Raw genomic sequence first — 14,287 nt, forward strand, 5'->3', positions numbered from 1 at the left:
GTTTCCTCGGAGCTTCGCGGGCTCCTCTTATGTTCGCCGACAGCCGAGCACGCTACCGTGCACGCGTTGAAGGGCGCGCTGCGAAGCGCGGGGGATTTACGAGGCACAAGCCGGTACCCCTGCGGGAATCTTAATCTCGACCTGTCGTAACCCTGAGGGGTATTTGGACGGACCCGTGCTCTAACGTCGGTCCTCCTTTTTCGTTGCCAGCTGGCTTTGGTTAAAAACAAAACACACAAGCGCTCAAAAACTCCTGAGCCTTTTTTGCCCCCACCCCACACCCCCTTCATTAGAGCTAAGGGCAGCTGCCTAACCGATCCTGGCTCCTGAACTTATACAGGGTCCTTTATTTCCTCTTTCTGCAGGAAAGGGTGCTCAACTCTCTGCTGTTTTGGTCCCTTTTTGGAGAAGGCTGACTAAAAGGGATGATGAAGCTCCTGTTACCTCCTGCTCTCCATCATCCTGGGAAAGACATGCCGGTAGCCTTTCAAGCCCTCACCTGACAAAGTTTAAGTACTAATGGTAATTCTCCAATTAGGGTTTTTTGTTTGGTTGGTTTTTTTTTTCTGGGGGTGGGTGGGGGTGCGGCGTGTGTTGGGTTTGTTTTTATGTTATTCACTTATTATATAATAAAGGTGTAATTTCACAGCTGCCAGACTACAAAGTTCTTTCAAAGAGCAAGATTTGTCCCCCTCCTGGCAGACACTTTTCAAAATCCATACTTTTCTCCTGCTTGTTTTAAGTTGTAAGTTCAAAAGTGTTTTACGGACCCACCAAGGTAAATGCTTCTTTCATTGAAATGTTTGCAATGAACTTTAAAGGAAAAAAAGTTTCAGACGGTCTTTCTGATTTGACAAATCAAGTTACTCCTTTAATAAAAGTGAAAGTTTAAGTTTCATCAGACAAAGCAAGAAAGTTAATGAAATTTGAATGATAAGTAATGAAATCCCTGATAAGAAAACTGAATATAAACTTTAAATTTACCTCCACTCTAGTAAAGATGCCTTGCAAAAGAAAATGAAACTTTACTTTCATTCAAATTAATCCAGTTTATTTGGGGCATAGAACTTCTCATGATAATAATTAGAGAGCCTGTTAAAAGCTCTTTTGTTTCTCACCTATAAAACAAATTATTACAGTTTCTCAAATCTTGTGTTCCATTTGACATCTAGTTAACATTAAATCAGCTGTTAGGCTTCAGCGGGTGATGCTCAAATCCTGCAAGCTAATAGTGGCCTTTGGCTTTGAGGTAAGTTCTGAGCTTCTAAAAATGAGGTTCTGAAGTGATATGTCCGAGAATCAAGCATACAGAACCACTATCATGTTCAAAGTTTTTGTGACTTCCAGGTAAAATAAATTTCAAACTGTAATGCCCGTTGAAGACAATAGGTAGTAGCTGAATAAATTCAGCTCCTGTGCATATCTAAACTACCTTCTTATTCCAGTGGTAACTGATTTGGTAAAATCCAAATAACGCAGAACCATTCCTAGGTTAACAGTGGTCTTAAGTCTAGACTTGAACCAAGTGTAAATTTTGTTGAGACTTCCCTGAGATAAGTTAGTATCTCCTGCATGTTTATGAGTATTCTTTTTGTTTCTTGAGTAGCAGCTTTAATAAAGCTGTTCTTGCCATGGAAGCAGCAATGCTGAAAAGTAGCAGGTGGTGCAATTACCTGCGGAATTTTATTAAAATTACTAACCAGACCTTGTAAAATATTAAGAGTCTTTTCATGGAATGTTGTACTGAAAATGTATCACAGTGATGGCAGTATTTTGAATTTAATTACTGCATACCATTTAATACTAACTGAGGAGAGAATGTTACTTCTAGGAGCTTTTTTATTCATCCGCGCAGCTTCTACCTTTCCTGTCAGCAAGTCAGAGTTGCTTGATTGTATCAATGTTCTGCCTTCCCAGTTTCCTATCTTCAGCAGACCGGCATAGGTCAGATAAAACATTTTATCAAAAATTAATGTGTTCAGCATTAATGATTTCCTCATAGTATTGTACGTTTATTGTAACGTGACGTAGTGATCTTTCTTTGGTGCAAGTATTTCAACTCCAAGTACATGGGCTTGTCCTGTCTTTGCCTGTTATGGTTACATGCTATTGCAAAGCAAAATTGTTTTTATTTCAAACTCCAGATATGCATATAGTTTTGTATTTCTTTCAAAGAGGATCTTTTTTCATTTGAGGGAAGCACTGAAATATATGGTACCTTGTGTTGCAATAGCACCTCCTCTCAGAGAGACTGAATTTTGGATTGGAAGTGTATCTTCAAACCTGAACACTCAGTATAATCTCAGTTTACTGGTTTTTAGGCAGCTAACCCTGTAATGAATTTTTTTTCTTTGACTAGTCCGGGAAAAGCAGCTTCAAATAGTGACTGTAGTTGGATCTCTTTTCAATGCTTTCCTGGTATAGAAGACTCCAGATGTGCTAAACGTTGGTTCTCTTGCCTTCAATGTATGTTTTAAGTATGGAGATACAGTGCACTTTGGGGTGAAACCTTCTAAAGTTCCATATGACAATAATTTTCCAAAGTCATTGAAACCAGAATTAGTAATTTGTGTGATACAATTATTAATATGTAATACCAAGTTTCATCTTGTCACAGTTCAATATCTCTTGGACATACTGGGCACTCCTGGAGACTCAAATTATGGGGTCTTGGCAGATAAAGTAGTATTTTACTCTGGAATATTGATGTCTTGTACATGATAGCCCCAATCTTTTATTGCCTGACTTGTTATTTTGATAAACAATATAGTGATGTTCATATACTTCTTTTATGATTAGAGATGCAAGTGAACTGTAGATTGTTTTCAGAATAAAAAGTGTGCATAATGCAAAGTATTTGGGGGTTTCTGTGCATAACTTTGTTGTATTTGTTACTTGCTGCGTACTTCTAGCAACCCAGCTGCAGAGACAGTAAATATAAGGTATTAATTAAGCTATTATTATAAATGTAAGATATATAAGGTGTACAGCCCAATACTGCAACATGAAATTTTTGTTCTCCAGTAAATTCCAGAACGTAACACGGAAATTCTGTGTTGCAAAATTTTGGAATCTTGGAACTCCAAATTGTGATAAGGAAATCAGAGTCAAATAAAACAATGAAAAGTCACAAAGTGCTATAAATATGAAGCATTTTTAACTTTCATTAAAGTTTTACAGGGCTAATAAACACTTCAGAAGTGTTTTTGAATAACCTTCTGTTGTTGTCCAAAGGAACACCTTCATACTATTTTTCAAGAGAGGAATTTATTTCATTTGCTTTTAAGTCGGACACCAATGTCATCCAACTTATTTTTACTAAGTGAGGAACAAGAAATATATCTTGACATGAAATGTTTCTTTGAGAGATTTAGAATTTGATTCTGTTGGGTGAAGGCAAGAGTGCAGCAGCTGCAGAGCAGTTTCCTGTTGCATTTTCTTCCCACTAGAGTTTTTATTATATTCATAAAGAAATATTACAGTGTTAATTCCAGATTTCTGTTTCTTCAAATCTGGTTAATTGGACTGCACAATGTACGTAAGTTAAATTGAAGATTATGTCTTTTGTGCTTTTCTCCTGATTTGCACTGGTCTGGTGGCAAAAGAGAGAGTAATTTCTTCAGTAGATTTCTGGATCATGATGATTCACATACAGGTCTTTAAGTGTTTGGGTTTTTTTTTTTTCCTAGTGCTGTGATTGTTTTGACTACACATGCACGTACTTCAAGAGTTTCGACAGAGCAAAGTAGAAGTATAACCTTCCTTGTAACTCATCTAAGATAGCGTTAGCTAATTTTGCTTGTTAATTGGTATGAGATCACAAGCAGCCAAATTAATTTATTTAAATAAGGTTTTTAGTTCTATTGCCTTACCAATTTGCCAGATGGAAATAATAATCTGAAATGTGTATTACCTAATTTAACTGCAGTGTTACTAGACAACCATTTCTTCTAGATCTGCTTGCTACGTCTTGTGACCTTGTTCACAGATCCCCATAAACACAGTAAAGGTGTACAAAAGTCTGCCTTTGCTGTAGGCAACTGTTGGCCTTATCATCTCACATAATTGACACTAACACAAAAGTGACATTTATTCTACCTATATAGGTGACTCTCATAAGTGTATATTACAGTTATGAATAGTGGTTCCCAACAGAAAATAACTACTGTGTGATTGCAGTATGTTTTGTCGATCTTGTGAGTGTGAAATGGTGATTTCTAATTAACTGATGTATATTGGGGTAGCAGAAGAACTTGAGGCATCTCAATCAGTTTTTCTCTTACAGGAGAGAACTGTGATTCACCTGCAGTTGTTGGCTCAGTGCAGACTGCATGTTTACAAAACATAATGTTCTACAGCCTTGAGCAGAAATTTTAACAAAGGAAGAAGGAATCATTTATGAACAAATTCAAGTGACATCTCATCACTTATTATTCCCTGTCTGGCAGTACTGTAATTTTCTGAGGAGGTTTTTGTCCTGAGTGTTTGTTGACCACAGGGTCGGAACACTTTCATGTAGAAAAGTGTTAAAACCATTAATCCCACTTCACTGTGCTTTGTTATAAAAGACATACTGTGTTTAGAGAAGGTACAGGGAGAAGTGCTTAAAGTGTTTAAGGAGATTGAGCAGCTGCCCTATGAGTAGAGACTAAAGAAGCCGTGTGGAAAGGAAAAAGCTAAGGGAGGGTATGGTCAAGATTTGCAAAACTGTGAAAGGAGTAGAGACGATAGATGCACAGCTGTTATTCGCTAGATCCTGTAATCCAAGAACCAGGTGACACTAACTGCAGCAAGTATCAAAACAGATTAAGAGATGAAAGGAACCTCTTCTGGAAAAGTGGTTGGCCGTGGTTTTTTTTTTTTTCATTACCACAGGAAGTAATGGAGGTAGGTTGTTTCAGCAGGTTCCGAAAGGGAATAAGTGGCTTCATGGGCACCAAGTCTATAAACAATCACTGAAGGCAGGGTTTTACCCTGTAACTGTCCAAATACAGTCAGTGAATATCCTGGGTTAGTAATAGAGGAATTAATTATAGGAAGTGGTTGTGCTGTCTCTGAAGGGTAGTTTCTTTTCCCCCTGTCAGAAATTCCATAGTGGCCTAGAGGAACCTTGTTCACCCATGTGGTATTTCTTGTGTTGAGAACTCTCAACTAGAGAGCATACAAACTTGTGAAATGAGTTGGGGTTTGTTAGTTTTGTACTGATTTAAACACAGTTTTGTATATGAAATTGTAGTTGGAAAACTAAAGACTCTTTTTGGTTTTCTTCTTGTTAGTAAATGGAGGTGAGTGTGTTTTTACAAAATTTGGCTCTGGAAGATTAAGCTATGTTTATGTCTGAGCATTTTAAAATCTTAAGGTAGTATAGATGTTAGGTTGACGTGTAATAAGTGGGTGAGAAGTGCTAGGTGTGGTGTAGATATTTGTTGATTGACTAGGGTTTTGTTTGTTACCTATTCTGGTGACTTTTGTTCACTTGTTTGTTTTATGTTTAGCTATGATTCACTAAATTCAGTTCAAAACCTGTGCAACTCTCTGTATTGTTGCCATGTTCTAATACTACTATTATGACATTGAACACTCAGTCGCTTCTTGAATTGTGTAATAACCACTTCCTGATCGTGCTTTTTAAAAGAAACATAGAAATAGCAAGATAGATCTTTGTGTTCCCATTTTGACAAAATTGTTTGTTTTAAACTCAATTTCAGAAGAAAAGTAGTTAATATTAAAAAATCTGCACGTGAAAAATCATGCACAAGGTTTTATTTATTATTATTGTTTCTATCCGTAAACTTCTCTTTTCAGTTATGATGTTTTCTTTAATTCTTTGGGAGTTGAAAGTAGAGCTGAAAATTGAAAAGCCATTGGTGTCATTCAGACAAAGGTTCAATGTACTTTGGTATTTTGCAGGTTTCTAAACCACATGCAAATAATGCCATTTATAGCCATCCTTATCCCCCTTAAAAGAAAATAAGGGCTACAATTTTATCTCTCTAAGCTTGAGGAAGACAACACGTAGCAGATGTTGGCAATAGTCTTTTGTCATTTTGAACTATCAAAAGGTACTCAAAGTCTATTACCTGATGGGGCTTGCTTAATCTGTGTCGTTTGTTAGACATGAGGAACCAATTACAGAATGCTACTACAATAAAGTCTCCTTTTAGAAGGAAAAAAGAAAGATCTCTTAATACTTAGCAAAGCTTGGAGCTAGTACTAATTTTATACCCAACCAATGCAAGTTGCTTTTTCAGGACCAACTGACATGCTTCTGGTTCGTATTATCTACGTATTGTAACAAGTACTGAGTTCAAAATCTGACTGCAGAGACAGTAAATTAATCCAACAAGATGCCCAAATGTACTTTGTTTTTACATTTCTTTGATAAGTAACTTTAGTAAGTACTGATTAGGCTTGCAGATACAGTTATAGGTTAAATCTTACATGATGGTAACCTGTGGTTTATGTAATTTTCCTGTATAAGCAGAAAATGTTAGTAGCGTATGACCATAAATAAGGTAATTAATAATGCTTGGATACTCTACTAAAACATGTTGCTGTTTGAAAGAAAAAAAAAAAAAAAAAGGGGGGGGGGGGGGGGCAACAAACCAAACAAATGTATTGCTCCAGCAGTATTTTATTATATTTGGTTCTTGCAACACTTATCATTAATAAGAGCACAGTCTTACCACACCTACTAAAAAAACCCACCAAACCCAAAAAGCACTGTGCATCTTGTTTGTTCTCTTTACCTCCTCTGAAAGGCAAGAGTAATGAATAGAGCTAACATGTAGAACCTCAATAGGGACTCAAGGAAGTAGTTAATTGAACTGAGATGTTGCTGGTCATTTGATAGTGGGATAATTGACAGGGGTGTGGTATGGTGTGTGTGTGTGTGTTCAGTTTTCTGTTTTATAAATGGTTATTAAGAGACTATTCATAGCCTTAATTGTAGAGTGGCAAAAGCTTGACAAACAATTAGTTATTCATCTCCTTTAAATGGAGTTCTGCATTTCCTCTCTGTCTCATGCAGGTGGGTAGTTTTCTTCCTTCTTATTTTTTTTTTTTTTTTTCCTGTTGTCAGAGGTAAGATAAGATGAATAGGCTATATTTGGCTCAGTGTTGTTATGTTTTTGTAGTCAAAGAAGACACTAAGCAGTAGTCTGAAAAACTTTGCTAAACAGTGCTTATGGGGTCTACTTAGTAAACTAATAATGACTGTAACCTTTTGTACCTTTTCCATTTGTCATAAAAGTACTCTGTTTTTAAGATGGGCTTGTTAAGTCTATGAAAGACATTGTAGAACTGAGTTCCTGAAATAATAGGATAACAGTCTCAACCCAGGAGGTCCCTTTCAATCCTAAATTGCTGATTAGAGACTGATTAAGACCTGAGAGAGAAAAAACCAGGACAGGACTCTTCAGCCTTCTTTTTAGGATATCTGCAAGGAGGACAGGGCACAGATCCTGAGTTCAAGCTCCAGTGCCAGGTGACTTATTTAATATAAATACACTGTCTTATATACAAAGCTAGGAGAGGTAGGGGACAGTGATTTCCAGCAACTGATATGAAACAAAATAACCCAACAGCATGATTAATCAAAACTGCTGAAGTAATAAAGTCTGGCCACTGATGCACGTCTACAGAGCATGGAGAGAATATGGTGTTTCAAGTGCCATGAGCATATCTCAAGAACTCTGCAGTACTTTGGTAAGTCAGTAACTTCTAGTATTAAATTCCTTGCGACAGCTGTGGGCCTTCACTAGCAATGCCTGTTAATCTTGTTATAACTCTTGCATTGGGTGTGATGGGAGGCATGCCAACATCACTCTATGTACCTACCACATACCAAGAAGTTGTTTCCCAATGTTTGGGTAGCCACCACCACATCCTCATGCCAGATATTGCAAACAAATTCCTCGCTTCTATATCTGTGTGTTTCGTTCTGCAAACATGATATACTCTTAGAATATCATACTGAAATCACCACCGTCCACCATTTTAAAAATTGGAGCACATCCTTCGTGTTTCATTTGGAGAAGTAGTCTTTCCAGAAAGTTATTCCTTTTTGTTCTTCATTTTCTACAGTAATAGGCATCTTCACAGAACTTCCTTGTCCCTATTTCATCTTTGTTCATTCCTGCACATCTTATGAACTGTTTGCCATCTTCCCTGCTTTTAAGCAGCCCTGGTAATAAAAGCATTCTGTCAAGCTCTCTTCTGAATGCTGCAGAAGCCTTTTTTCACCTTGCACCAAATATCAGTCCCTCTTTCCTCATCACATCTACGTGCTCCAGGCATCATAGTGGGTGTCATTTCTTCCACTCACATCTAAGAAACGCGTCCATACTCGGCAATTCCACCATCAAAATCTGTTTTGGAGACCACAGCCATTCAAAACTAAGGCTGTCTCTTTTTATAACTCCCCTTTTGGAATACCTGCTGTGTAATTTTACATTGCCCCTTCTGTACAAGTGGCTTTACAATTTCTTACAAATACAGTGTGTAATTATTAAAATATTAATTCTGTACTGCTTTATCTGTTTTTAAGAGTGTATTTGGTACCATTTCCTAAAATGTTAGGTTTTTCCCTGTTCCTCTTCCACATATTTTATGCTGTCCCTGGGCTTAAAGCAACCAGAAGGCTTGTAGGCCTGAATGCATAGAATGATTCATTTAGGGCAGGGGATCTGCTTTGGAATAGAGAGCAAATTGCAAGTCCTTTTTTCTCCAAACTGCTCTCATTTAGTTTTCAGTGTGGCCGCCTTCCCTTATATTTAGGAAGCGAACTAAATACCAGGAGACGGATGGGAAAGAAAATTCTAAGAAGATCAAGAATCCATTTCTCTCAAAACTAGAGAAAAGAATAGTCTTAACAAATTACGACTCCGACAAGCTACTAAGAGAATTGAAATGTTTAATTACGTACCTAACATATCTATAGATACTACAAATCTGTTGGGCTGTTGGTTTTTTTTTTCCCCACTGAGGGCATACTTAACATTTTCCTTTCAGGCCGAAGGTCTCAAATAAGTAATCATATGTCTATTTGTCCATGGGGTTTTTTATGAATATACCGTGCACTAACCTTTGAACTTATTTCATGCCTTTAATAGCCTTGATGTCAATCTGAACAGCATAGTGTCAAAAGGCTGTATTAAAATAAGAGTATTAAAAAGAAAAAGGAAATTATTTTTAAACAAGTAGAATGTATGTATCACTGATGCTGATATTCTATACAAACTAACTCTAGAAAATTGGTTTTAAAAAATTGCAGAAAATAACTAATATTTTGCATTGTTGAAATGGTATCCCTCCTTTTCAAATGAGCATTTTCTATGCTTTTATTTTCCAGGTATCTTTTCTTCCTTTCTCCTCCTGGAGGGGATATTTGTCTTGCATTAATCCTCTCAGTTTATTTTCTTTGCATTATCTTTCCGTTAATACATTCTCAAATGTAGTTGTGTGGATATGGAACTATTTAGCTTGTATTTTGCTTGTATCTATAACCTATGGAGAATTTCATTAATCACTTTTAATAAGCATGACTCTACATCTCCTACACTGATTAATACTTAAGGTTTTCTTGAAATTGCAGTTGCTTTCGTGTAACTTTACAGTTAAACGTTGTAATCATGTAATCAAGAATCCCAGCCCAATGCTGTGGCTAAGTTATCTTAGTTTTCTTTTTGGTAAACCTGCTAGAATAACGCAGTTAATATCTTCTTTTTTCTTCTAAAGAAGTCACAAGCATACATTTTCTGTTCCTTTCTTAGAGAACAAGATGAACTAGACATATTAATCTGAATGCAGTGAAGGCTTAAATTTTAAATCTGAAGTCCTTTAAGACCTAGAACCTAGATCTGAGCTCTATTTTGTTTTGCTTGAAATGAAATGAGAAACAAGAGAAGAATTTATTTTCTACCCAACACTGACAACTCTGCTTAGAAACGGTCAATTATTATGTAATCCCATCTGTGCTTATGAACTACCAGGGAAACCGAAATTGGACAGGAATCGTAGCATGACTAGATAATTGCTGACAGAGGTGTGTTGGCCCTAACTTGTGAAGGAGGGGAGAGCACATGCACCATTTCTCAGTAGAGAAATCTTCTAGTTCCTCTGCAATCCTGTGTTGATGCTATCATATAATGATACATTTCCTGCGTTTTCCTCATCTGAATGTTCTTCTTCTGGAGGACCTTGTCCTTTACTGAACCTTCAGTGATTTAATTGAAGCTATTAAGTGTCTCTGACTGTGTACATTTATATTAAAGCTCTCCTGGGAACCTTGAATAATATATTGAATCTTTTGCTAAGGGAAATTGAATCTTCTTAGTTTCATTCCACGACTCTATTAAATATATGCAAGAGGATCAAGGCATTTGGAGCACTGACCTGTTACACTTTCATTTGTCCCATTATCCTATTAATCTAGTAGGAATGACTGAACACCAACCAATCAAAAGTGTATGTTTAGGAAAGAAAATCTGTCATTTGATGAATAGTCTCGCCTTCTACACTGTAGTTCTACCAGCAGTTTTGGAAGGTTGGTTCTTTTATTGGTAAGGCATAGCAAAGCTTGATCAGTTTGCAGTTAATGCAATTTTTTCTTACTCTTTGGTGAGAGTTGTTGTGGTTTTGGGTCCCATCCCATCCGTCTGTCATCCCCCCCCCCCGCATGATTTTAAACTGAGATTTTGGGTTTGTGTGCTGTGAATAGAGAAATGTACCGAGATCCATTCCAGAACTGTCTCACATCTGGATTTGACTATTTGGAAACCTTAATGCATCTTCCTTCTGCAGAAATGGGGTCTGCTGCTTAGTGTTGCCCGTGTAGAAGTTTTGGAATAAAGTTCTGGAGATTCTGTGAATACAGAGTAGCTATAGCCAGTAACAGAGAGCACGGGAATCATTAAATAATTTAGGTTGGAAGGTATGTCTGGAGGTCTAGTCCCACCCCTGCCAGAGCAGATGGTACTAGTTTTGGGTGCTTAGGGCCTGACCACTTGTGTTTTGTGTTTTGAATATTTCCAAGGATGGAGATTCCACAGCCTATCTGGGCAACCTTTTCCAGTGTTTGACCCTCCTCGTGGTAATATTTTTTTTCCAGGTATCTAATGAGATTTTCCTGTGTTGGCCTTTGTGCCTGTTGCCTTCCTTAATATCACTGTGCACTTCCACAAAGAGCCTATCTCCTTCTTTATACAATCCCATCAAGTAGCTGAAGACAGCGATAAGGTCTCCCCACAGCCTTCTCTTGAGATACAGGACATTAGAAAAGCTATTCATCTGCATTATTTCCATCTTGGTCTGAGTGTGGACTTTGGGCAATAGCATGCAAATATCCCTCTACACCTGCACAAATCTTGGGCCTATTTTGTAAATCTGGGTGCAGAGGGGTTTATGTGGAACAGAGACAGTGATTCCCAGAAGGACAGTGTTTGGCGTCTGAATTTAAATTCTGTGTTCTTGACTCAGATCAGATCTTGAAATCTGCAAAGGCTGGAGGGAAGACAGAAGTGTTTCCTCCCATTGATTTATTTCATATCTCTGAAATAGCTGAGAATGCTTCCTCTGCAACAAGTTCCTTCACAAGTACTGTTTGAGGGGTGGAATACAAACCAAAAAAGAAGAGACAGGATTAGTGAAAATGAAGGCATTGGTAGTAGCAGGGCATGACCAAAAGTTAAGTATAGATGATGCAAATGCAAAGAGCGAACTGGAACTACTGTGTGGTGGGCAAACAGTCACAGAAATCACTATATATATCTTAACAGGCTCAGGCTTTCATGGATCTAAGTCACAGAGGAACATGAAGCTACCTTTTTTTTTTTTTTAACTCCACAGTAATTTATTTGTGGACAAGATAAGAGTAAAAAAGCTAATACAAATATTGCAAGAGAGGAGTCATGGAAACCATTGAGTTGCATTTCTCTGGAGTAGTGGGGGAAGATTATTTGTAGAAGGGGGAGGAGCCATTTGCTTTTTAGCCACTGCTTTGAATAATGAAATATTTATTCCCTGGGAGAAGAAAAGCTGAAACAATAGAGCTGTGTTTATAGAAAAATGGTCATTTGTCCAGACTCTGATTTCTGGTTCATCAATACCTCTTTGTGAGAGGTGCTTCCCTGAAATATGCCTTTGTTTCAAATGGAATGCAACCAGGGGCGTATAGTGCAAGGAGTCTCAGTTGGACAGGCTTAAACAAACAATAAGACAGTGCAAAGGCTGAAATTAAAATGTATATATTTTTTCTGTGCCATGTTCTATTCATTACCTGATTAAAGCACAAGGCAAAACAATACGACTTGAAACTTCCAACCAGATGAGTTGTATGTCTGTACAGCAATGTTAGATGTTTTTTAAAATGTAATGCAACATCATTCAAAAGGCAATTGCCAAGCTTTTCATACTGTTTGTTTGATGAAGTTTTAAATGATGACAATAACCAGCAAAGCTCGCTTAATTTGTGTCTGTTCACAAGGACAAACACCAACTTTTTCCTCTTTTCCCAGACCACTGAGCCCAGTGATCCAGTGTTATACTTGGAGGGAATATGACAGGTGGTAACTGAGATGGCTTTAGGTCACTTTCAGTGTAATCTATCTATGGTCTCAAAATGACATCTGCTTGCCCAGAGGCTGCACTAGTTTATTTTCTTCTCTCCATGCCCCAGTATTGTTTGTTGGAAGCAATTAAGAGCTAGGAATATTTATTAATAAGTTGTTGGTGATCATGTCCCTGTTGTGATGACAGTGTGTGTTAAGGCTTCCTTTCTCTGTCACAGAACCACAACATGGCCTAGTTGTAGCAGGATTTTAGGATTGGTAATGTAATGGCGTACAGGATATGCTTCTAGTTTGATTTGTTGTACTTTTTTGTCTCCATACTGGTGTGTTGACCTTAGCTGGTATTTTGACTTTTGTTGCTTGATTCTTTTTGAAAGCACCATCTAGTGGTAAAAACTCACCAGGAGATTTAGGAATAGGGTTTTGTTTCTGCTTCAGTATTTTATTTCTGTGGTAAATTTGTCTCTCTTTTTTTTCCTTTGCTAAAAATAAGGCTCAAGAGCATTTCCCCAGATTCCTCTCCAGCCTAGTTTACATTTGGAAACTAACTGGCTGCATCCCACTTCTGTGTTGCTTATTTTTGCCAGAAGCTTAAGTCAAATGGAACGATCACCAAGAAGTGATCTATGATTCTATGAGAAGTATGAACGATAACTGTATCATAGATAAACAAGTGGTACTGTACCAATGGAACTACGTATCTGCTCTAGAGGCAGATTAGACTGCAGCAGTGTTAGATGGAGGAGAGCTTCTGTTCTGTCAACTGGATTTTTTGAGTGAAGTGATTTATGTATATTTTTGATACAATGCAGTAGTAAATAAGATGCAAGGATATTGTGATCTCCACAGCAAAAAGACACATCCCAGAAGAGTGGCTTCCAAGGAACAATGTGTGCACAGTTGAGAAGCAGGATGTGAGATAAGGACAAGGATGGCAGTCAGGGGACAGATGGCTTCTGCCATCTATTGTAAAAGCAACAAGTGCCATAGGATAGAGGGATAGAATGACCAAGAACCAGAAAGTAAAGAACTATGTGAATGATAAATCGTGGAGAATATGAATGTGCAGTCAGTGAATAAAAAGCAGCTGAATACAACAGTGCTTATGCATGGAGAGTTCATTGAGAAGTCAGGACAAGCCATCAAAGAATTTGTGAAATGACTTGCACATGTTCATGACAAGGTTGGCAATAGTTGCTTTATTGTATCCGTGTGACAGCCTGGTTTCAACAGTAGGAACATCATTATGTCCGCACAAATAATTGATTTGTTCTGGTCACTGAACAAAACATGAAGACATGCAGCCCAATGAAATGAGCAATATTTTATTTTGACTATGTAAATACAAGAAATTAGGGTTTTTCTAAAAAACCAGAAGAAATGTTTATGAGCATCAAAATTTCATTATCAGTGACATCCACAGTGATGAACAGATGGTGTCATACCTTGCTGTCTTGTCTGGATCAAATACTTCCTCTGACTAATGGGTCGTCGAAAATCTCTCTCTCCCTCCCACAACAACACTACCTTTCCTTCTCATCATCACCATATTGTAGAGTACCAGAGGTGTCTTTCAATTTCATTAAAAATATCAAGGAAAAAGTGTTTTCTGATGATCAATGAGTATGCAAATATGCAAGTGCAACATCTTAACAGATAAATCATGAAAGACTTGTCCTACAGTATGGTATGACCTGCTTTTTTGAGCATTTGGAGAG

At 37.5% G+C, this 14,287-nt stretch overlaps 1 protein-coding gene across 1 annotated transcript in view; it reads right to left on the bottom strand.

The window, feature by feature from the left end:
• The window catches only part of UGT8 (UDP glycosyltransferase 8), a 49,721-nt gene extending 49,563 nt beyond the window's left edge, over positions 1 to 158 (bottom strand). Inside the window, exon 1 of the mRNA XM_030021999.2 lies at positions 142 to 158. The gene's annotated coding sequence lies outside the window, so the exon portion shown is untranslated. The remainder of the gene's footprint in view (positions 1 to 141) is intronic.
• Between the last annotated feature and the right edge of the window lie 14,129 nt (positions 159 to 14,287).

The sequence above is a fragment of the Aquila chrysaetos genome, chromosome 1 (assembly GCF_900496995.4).
Source record: "Aquila chrysaetos chrysaetos chromosome 1, bAquChr1.4, whole genome shotgun sequence".
Lineage (NCBI taxonomy): Eukaryota > Metazoa > Chordata > Aves > Accipitriformes > Accipitridae > Aquila > Aquila chrysaetos.